Here is a 6,986-nt window from a genome sequence, read left to right on the forward strand (position 1 = left end):
CTGCTGAAGAAATCAGCTCTTCAGCAAAATGTGTGTCACCTTAGCAGAATCAGCGGTGCCATCTGCAGTTAGAAAGCTGGGCTTTACAAAATGATGCATTTGCTTTCAGTGACTGCATTACATCTCCTCATGAAGCCTCTTGGATCACAGAAGTACTGAATGTTCTGAGTTGGAAGGGATCCACAAGGATTATCAAAGTCCTGGCCCTGCACAGGACAGCCCCAAGAATCATGCCATGTGCAGCCATGGATGTGGGCCATGATTTTGGAAGAGGGGTCCTGGTTTGTTCTGTCAGAGCAACACTCACTGTTTCTCAGACTGCTGTGCAGGGTAAAGTTTGGTTTTTCTTTTTACTGACCTCTGCAACATCCCCCAAAAAGTGTGTGACAGGGAGAAAGAGCTCTACCTATTGGAAGACAGACAGGCTCTAAAGAGAATTTTTAGGTACAAAGAATGTGTGGGTTGAGTGAGTAGCTGAGCAACATCTGAGAAGCTATGGAAATCAGAGTTTTCCTAGATCTAAGAGGTTTAAATTTTTCAATGGAGAATAACTGTGCCCCATTGTAACAAAGCCAAATGTTTTTTTGGACTGTGTGTGAACCCTTGATTTTGGCAAATAATGGCTGACTGGGAAGCTGGAAGCCATGTGCTGTGCATGCAGTCTGTAAGCCTTTTGTCATTCTGAATGTTGGTTCAAGTAATCTTTCTTTGACAGCTCATTTGCATCTAAGCTATCCCCAAAGAGTCTGAGAGTTTGGAAATAATAGAGATGACATTTGGGTAAGTGTTTAAAAATGCACAGCAGCAGCATGCTCGGAGGCTTGCATTAACAAGCAGAAACGAATTCTGAAAGTGAGCTACAAAAAAAAGAAGAGAATCTGTCTGAATGAAGTAAGTTTCACTGGGCATCTGATGACTAAGTAGGAAGCGTTTTGTGCCAAAACCTGAGAAGGTAAGCGTTACTCGCAAGATGACAGTGCCAGAAAATAAACCACCACCAATGCGGCTCATGGCTAGAATGCAGTATTGAGCACAGCATACTCCCAACCTCTGTGAAGTGCTCCATTGAGAAAATTGCTTGCAAATCAGGCTGAATGGCAACGGAAAAACAGGGCAACAGAATGATTTCAATGAGCCAAAAAAATTATGTGATTTTAAGTGTTCCTGTCCTCTAGCACAGGCATGGTGCCAGCAAATCTGTTCAAGCAAGCTTTGAGGATTAGGGCGATGCAATTTTGCTAGTTCCCAGGCAGCTGATGTCATGTGCAACTCAGGAGATGTTGCTGGATACCAGTAGGGTGTATCCTGTCAGGAAAAGAGATGGTGGCTGCTGTGTTTGGAAAAAACCTGTTTGTGCCAGGATGGGTACATTAAAACTGTCTTGGTGAAGGTAGCTCCGTGCAACTGAAGCAACACAGAATTGTAGGTATCAGGAGCGTTAAAGTTCATTAACTGGATTTACCACTTGTGTTTCCATGATGTGCAAATGTTCTAATTTCCACTCCTATTGATATTGTAATAGTTTGTAAAGACAGCAGTTCAGCTGAGGGGTTGATTTTACAAACATATAAGAAGAGACACCGTTTGCCTGAAAGCTTGTTAGTCCAAATGGGGTGAAACTAATAAAGAATTGAAGAAGTGAACAAGCAAGATGAGGGGAGGAATTGCCATGAAGTAAAAGGACAGACTAGGGCAAAGCCAGAACTATCAAGTTCAGCATCATGCCAGTAACAACCGTTCAGAGCTGCTCAGTGGATATAAACCACAAGAGGACCAGCTTTATATATTCATTTTGCAAAGCATAATTGCCTTCATAAGGGAAGGCAATGTTAGGCCCTCTGAATAAAAAACTATGAAAGCCCTCAGGAATTTGGGTCTAAAATAGGCATTTTGGGCTCTGGAATGTTACAAAAGTATATTTATTTGTTGTGGAAGGATGGAGATGAAATTCAGGCTACAGAGTCAGGACCCAGCTATGACTACTCAGACCTGATCTGGCTAGAGTTGGTGCTCTATTTATGTGGTGCTCACTACAGCCTTGACCCAGGGCTCACTCCTGCCCAAACTCCTGCCTGTTGCTGTCTATTCTAAACAAAACTCAGCAGAAACTGCTGAACTTTGGAAATTAGTTATAAAGGTCATTGATTTCAGCCATTTATCCTTGCTTTCCACATGCTGGAACATGCTGGAACATACATAGCTTTACCTGGAGCCTTTTTTCGGAGCTTTCTTTGTCTTCAGTGCCATAAACAGCCAGCCTGCAGTCTGAGCTCCTTTGCCTGTCAGTGTCATGCTCAGGAGCACACAAAAGCCAGAACCACTCATATAAATTACCTGCAAAGAAAGATCAAAGGCGGTAAGCGAGTGTTGAGTGTTCTCATCTGTTTCAATGAGCAGCCATAGCACAGCAGAGCTCTCACAGAGTGCCAGTGTAGCCTCTCCTATTTCCTTCAGACCTCTCACCTCAAGTAGTGCCTGTTCAGTATTGCTCCCATCTTTTAGATCCAGAGGAAGCACGTGAATTACAAAGAGGTAATACTGTTCTTCAGTAATACAGGAGCAGGGGTCTTTGATACCTGTGCTGCTGCCTGGAAGGCCCACAGCCTCACTCAAGTCTAGATGCAGGTATAAAGCCAGCAGGTGAAGCAGCATGGGCAGCAGGGATCTTGGGCTTAGCAGGACTGGGGCCCCAAGCTAACACAGCAACACAGACAAAACCCCTCTACAAGATAAATTGCTTTTTTGTAGAGGTCATTTAGCCACTAGGGGGCCTTTGCACAGAGAATCTCTAATAAATAACTCGGAAGGGAACAGGATTTTCTCTGTTGTGAGAAAGATGGAGATTTTGAGAACTTATCTGCTTCCTCTTATTCTTGAACAGAATCTCAGCGTTCTTAGTGTGATACCTGTCCTCTTCATCTGTTTCCCAAGCACTTTCCCCTCTTCCAAAAAGGGCTGCATTGGGAAACAGCCAGGTGAGGCACCAGCTACTTGGACACTTAAGGAGCAGGCTGAAGAAACACCAGTTTTGATAACTGCTGTTTCAAGAAACACAAACTTTTTATGTTCAAGATTTTGTGAATTCCCATGGGGAATAAAATAAGTAAGATCCTACCTCAGAAAAAAATTGAAATATCCTGCTCGCCCAACTGCTGTTCTGGGATGGAATACAAGTGAAAATGTGATGAAATACTCAGACGAAATAGTAATTTAAAACAGAGTTTCCTGTTAAACAAACAAATTTTTTTAAAACACCAGCAGGATCAGTTTAAGGATGGAGCAGCTGATTACTGATAGATTTTATACTGAGGTTGTAAAGAATCTCGAAGCCAAATGATTTGTCAAGTGAAAATTTTGTGTTCATCTACTAAAGCTAAAATTATTTTCCACTTTTTTGTTTCTGTCTTTTTCATCTTTTCAACAAGGATTTGAGAAATTTTGGGTTAAATAGGCATGGAAGTCTTTAGGATTGGAATTATTTTGAAGATCTTTGCTGAACCCAACCCATTTCAGAGTATGGCCAGCTGTAGTGAGAACAAAGAAAAAGTAAACAGCGGAGGACAGTAGACCTGCTCCTCCCCATAGAAACCACTGCTCAAAAATACAGATAGAAGTTGCTGGAAAGTTCTGTGGCACTCCTGGGTTTTATTTTGGAGTGGGGAGCTGAAGAAATAATTATTTTCAGACTTGGGTCAGGAAATAAGAAGCCAGTGAAATGACTCATAATATCCTAAACCTGCTAAATAAAACTTGTTTGAAATGACAGCCCACTGGAGAGCACAGTGTCTCTTGAATCAGTTTAGAGCCTCAGTGTATAAATTCTGTGATCACAAAGATACCTTAAAAGGCTTTTTCATTTCCATAGTGCTTCAGCTCCTATGGATTTTGGACCCTCCCAAACAGAAGAAAGTAGGTGACTTGCTTGTTCTTCTGGACTAATGAGAGAAGCAGGCTATAGCTTTCTTTTAAGAAAGTGAAGGTGGATGTGCCTCTTTGGTCCACATCCTATCTAAGAAAATACCTTTGTTGTTTGGGAACAGGCGACTGTAACATGCCTTGATGGGTATTGCAAAGGAAGGGAATATCCTGTTCACTTGTCTCTAACTCTAGCCCTAACTCCCTCTAGAGTGAGCACTTCTCACAAACAGGCTGCAGACTATAAAACACAATGAAATTCACAAAATCAATTAATAGTCATTAACTACAAAGGGCTCTGGAGAGATTCTTGAATGCTTTACTACTAGGGCAATTTTCATGTTTTCTCTAGATTTTATTCCTTCAGGCTTCTCCACAATATTTCCAAATCACCCATGTCACAGATTTTATCTAGGGAACATAAAGACATCTGCATAGAGCACAGTCCTTAATCAGAGTCCTTTCTTTGTTGTTTCCTCTTGTTTCAGATAGATAAGGTTGAACAATTTGATCACATACATGGTTAGTAGGTATGGTTAGTAACACAAAATGCCTTATCTGTGGCTGCATCTACAGTTGCATTTTGATTTGGTAGAGTAAGATAGTGTTGAAATGAAACCCCTGCTCATTCTCATTTCTGGTCCACAAAATTGCTTGGCACATGGGATCTAGGCTTCCTCTGAAAGAAACTGCACCAAAAGCTGTACTCCAGATTAGCATCACACATGCTCCAGCTCTCAGTGAGATTCTGGACCTATGACCTGTCCATCAGAGAGTTTCAAACCACTTGCCTGGGGCTGATCAGATGGCACCCTGCATGAAACCAGATGAATTCAAGCTCTAGATGCAACTTGTGTAAAAGACAGAAGGGAAAAAAGCAGCTTAGACTGCCAAGTGAACTCAACAGCAATGGTACAGATCACTCTCTTCCCTGGAGATACTTGCTGTGTGTCAGTCTTGCTGACTGACTGATTCCCTCTTTCTCTATGGCATTTGAGAGCCAAAAATAAATTAGGAACTTGTTATAAATAAATTAGCAGTTAGCACTGTTAGTGCTGTGCAGGGACGCCTGTAAAATCTGGGCTAGGACGCCTGGAAATGACGCTGCTGAAGAGTGAGGCCTGGTCAGCCATGGCCTTTGCCTTCATAGAGCACTGATGCCCACCTTGCTTGGGCTGAATTCTGAGGAATTAAGAGGTTGGTGTGGCTTGAACTCTGATGCCTGTCGGGAGCAAATGCGCCTGACTGTGTTCCTGCCTTCTCATATCTGTCAATAAACCATGATTTTGCCACTTCTTCACCTACCTGCTTTGCAGTCTAAACTATTTGGTAAGGGTAGCTCCAACTTTGAAGAGTAGGCTGAGTGCAAGCAGCTCTTATTTGTTGTTACTTTGCCTGTGTTAAGCATTGGATTTCTCTTGGAAAAGCATTTATTGGTCTGTGTCTTGCACATGCTCCATTCCTCAAATACCTTATGGGGCCGAGCATTCCTCATGAGCTGAGCACTGTGCTGGGTATGCTTCAGATCCTCAGTGTTTCTCTAACTCTGCTGTAGGAGACTGGGTGATTTTTTTGCCGTATTAACTGCTTTTGTATGCTATATGATTTCTGTGTGCTTCATGCATCAGAGCTTCTCCTCATTCTGTCTTCCTGTCATTATTCTGAACACAGACAACACTGCGAAGGCACATGGTGCACACTGGTGACACATCAGGCCAAGTGGTCACGGTGAGCCGGTTTCTGCAGCTGAGAGCTAGAGGTAGGATGGCATCACATTGAGCTGCTTCTGATTTACCACCTAAAGAAACTGATTATAGCTAGTCCATATGGGACTGGCATGAGTTTTGAGCCAGACCTCTGGACCAGAAAGTCAGACCTCTGTAGCAAAAGTCTGAGTGACAATGCCAGCAGGCCCTGCCATGGGTGTAGAATCATCCCAGATTGCCTAAATCCTTAAAATAGCAAATTTCTACAAATTGTCTTTCTTCTTCCATTTCTTGTTGGTTTCTCAAGGAAATGTCTTACAACGGCTCACATTTTAATACAGTCAGAGCATCCAAGTGTCTTCCAGGGTAGTCTCATCTTAAGCCTCTTCTCTTTGTTCTCACAAGAATGTAAATATAACTTCAAACCCTCAGGTCTTGTTCTGTTCTCATAAGATGACAAGCACCCATGAGGGCTTGGGATGCTGGGGCTGTGATGGGTTGTCTGCTGCAAACTGGTTCTGTAGGTAAGATGGCAGACCAAAACCTACCTGGACTCTGTCCAAAAATCACTGGGCTGGAATACTGTCCATTAAAAACAGACTTCAAGAAAAGGGCAAAAACATGGGTATATTTTTTTCTGATCTGCTTTAGCTACAACACTTAAATATAGTGAAATGATTGTACAGCACGAATAATTATTATAGTCTTATTTGCCTGTCTGCTGTATGAAAGAATTTCTCTCCTTGAAATATTTAAGAACAATGTAGTCACAGTCCACTGAAAACAATTACAACAGCAGAAGAACCTGAGATGCAACATAAAATGCCTTTGATTTTTTTCTTCCTTTTTCCTGTCCTTTTAGATTTCCTTTACCCGGTTTTGCTGACAGCATTAAGTCACATTTTTCCTAGGTAACTTTTGTTGTGAATTTTGTAAGATTTTTTTTTAGCCATACTTCAAGGCTGATGGTAAGATGAATTACTCAAGGCATCCCACAGTTCTGTAGTTCGTATCAACCTCATGATTAAATTATTTGACATGGATATATTCTTTGCACATTGATGCACTATTTTTTCTATATATAAATCAAGTGGGAATCAAAATAACAAAACAAGAAAATAAACAATGTGCTACAACATTGTTGGGCAAAGCAAGCCACAAGGCTTCTACTAACAAGGATTATTGATATATTTATTAAAATAATCCCCCATTTCCATCTCAATGTGCACTTGATTTGAATGTCATAAATAAACAATCAGTTTTTGATTTTTGCAGTGCTAAGCATAAAATTAGAGCACAGAGAAACCAGCCCACACAAAAGCCTCTGACGAATCATAGAATCATAGAATCATAGAATCATAGAAT

The 6,986-nt window shown here is 41.5% G+C and overlaps 1 long non-coding RNA gene across 1 annotated transcript in view; it reads right to left on the reverse strand.

Moving 5' to 3' along the window:
• Nucleotides 1-6,986, reverse strand: part of LOC108445802 — a 12,029-nt gene that overhangs the window by 4,287 nt on the left and 756 nt on the right. The window contains exon 2 of the long non-coding RNA XR_001860774.1: nucleotides 2,207-2,334. This is a non-coding gene — a long non-coding RNA (uncharacterized LOC108445802). The remainder of the gene's footprint in view (nucleotides 1-2,206; nucleotides 2,335-6,986) is intronic.

This window comes from Corvus brachyrhynchos, unplaced genomic scaffold (assembly GCF_000691975.1).
Source record: "Corvus brachyrhynchos isolate BGI_N302 unplaced genomic scaffold, ASM69197v1 scaffold43, whole genome shotgun sequence".
NCBI lineage: Eukaryota > Metazoa > Chordata > Aves > Passeriformes > Corvidae > Corvus > Corvus brachyrhynchos.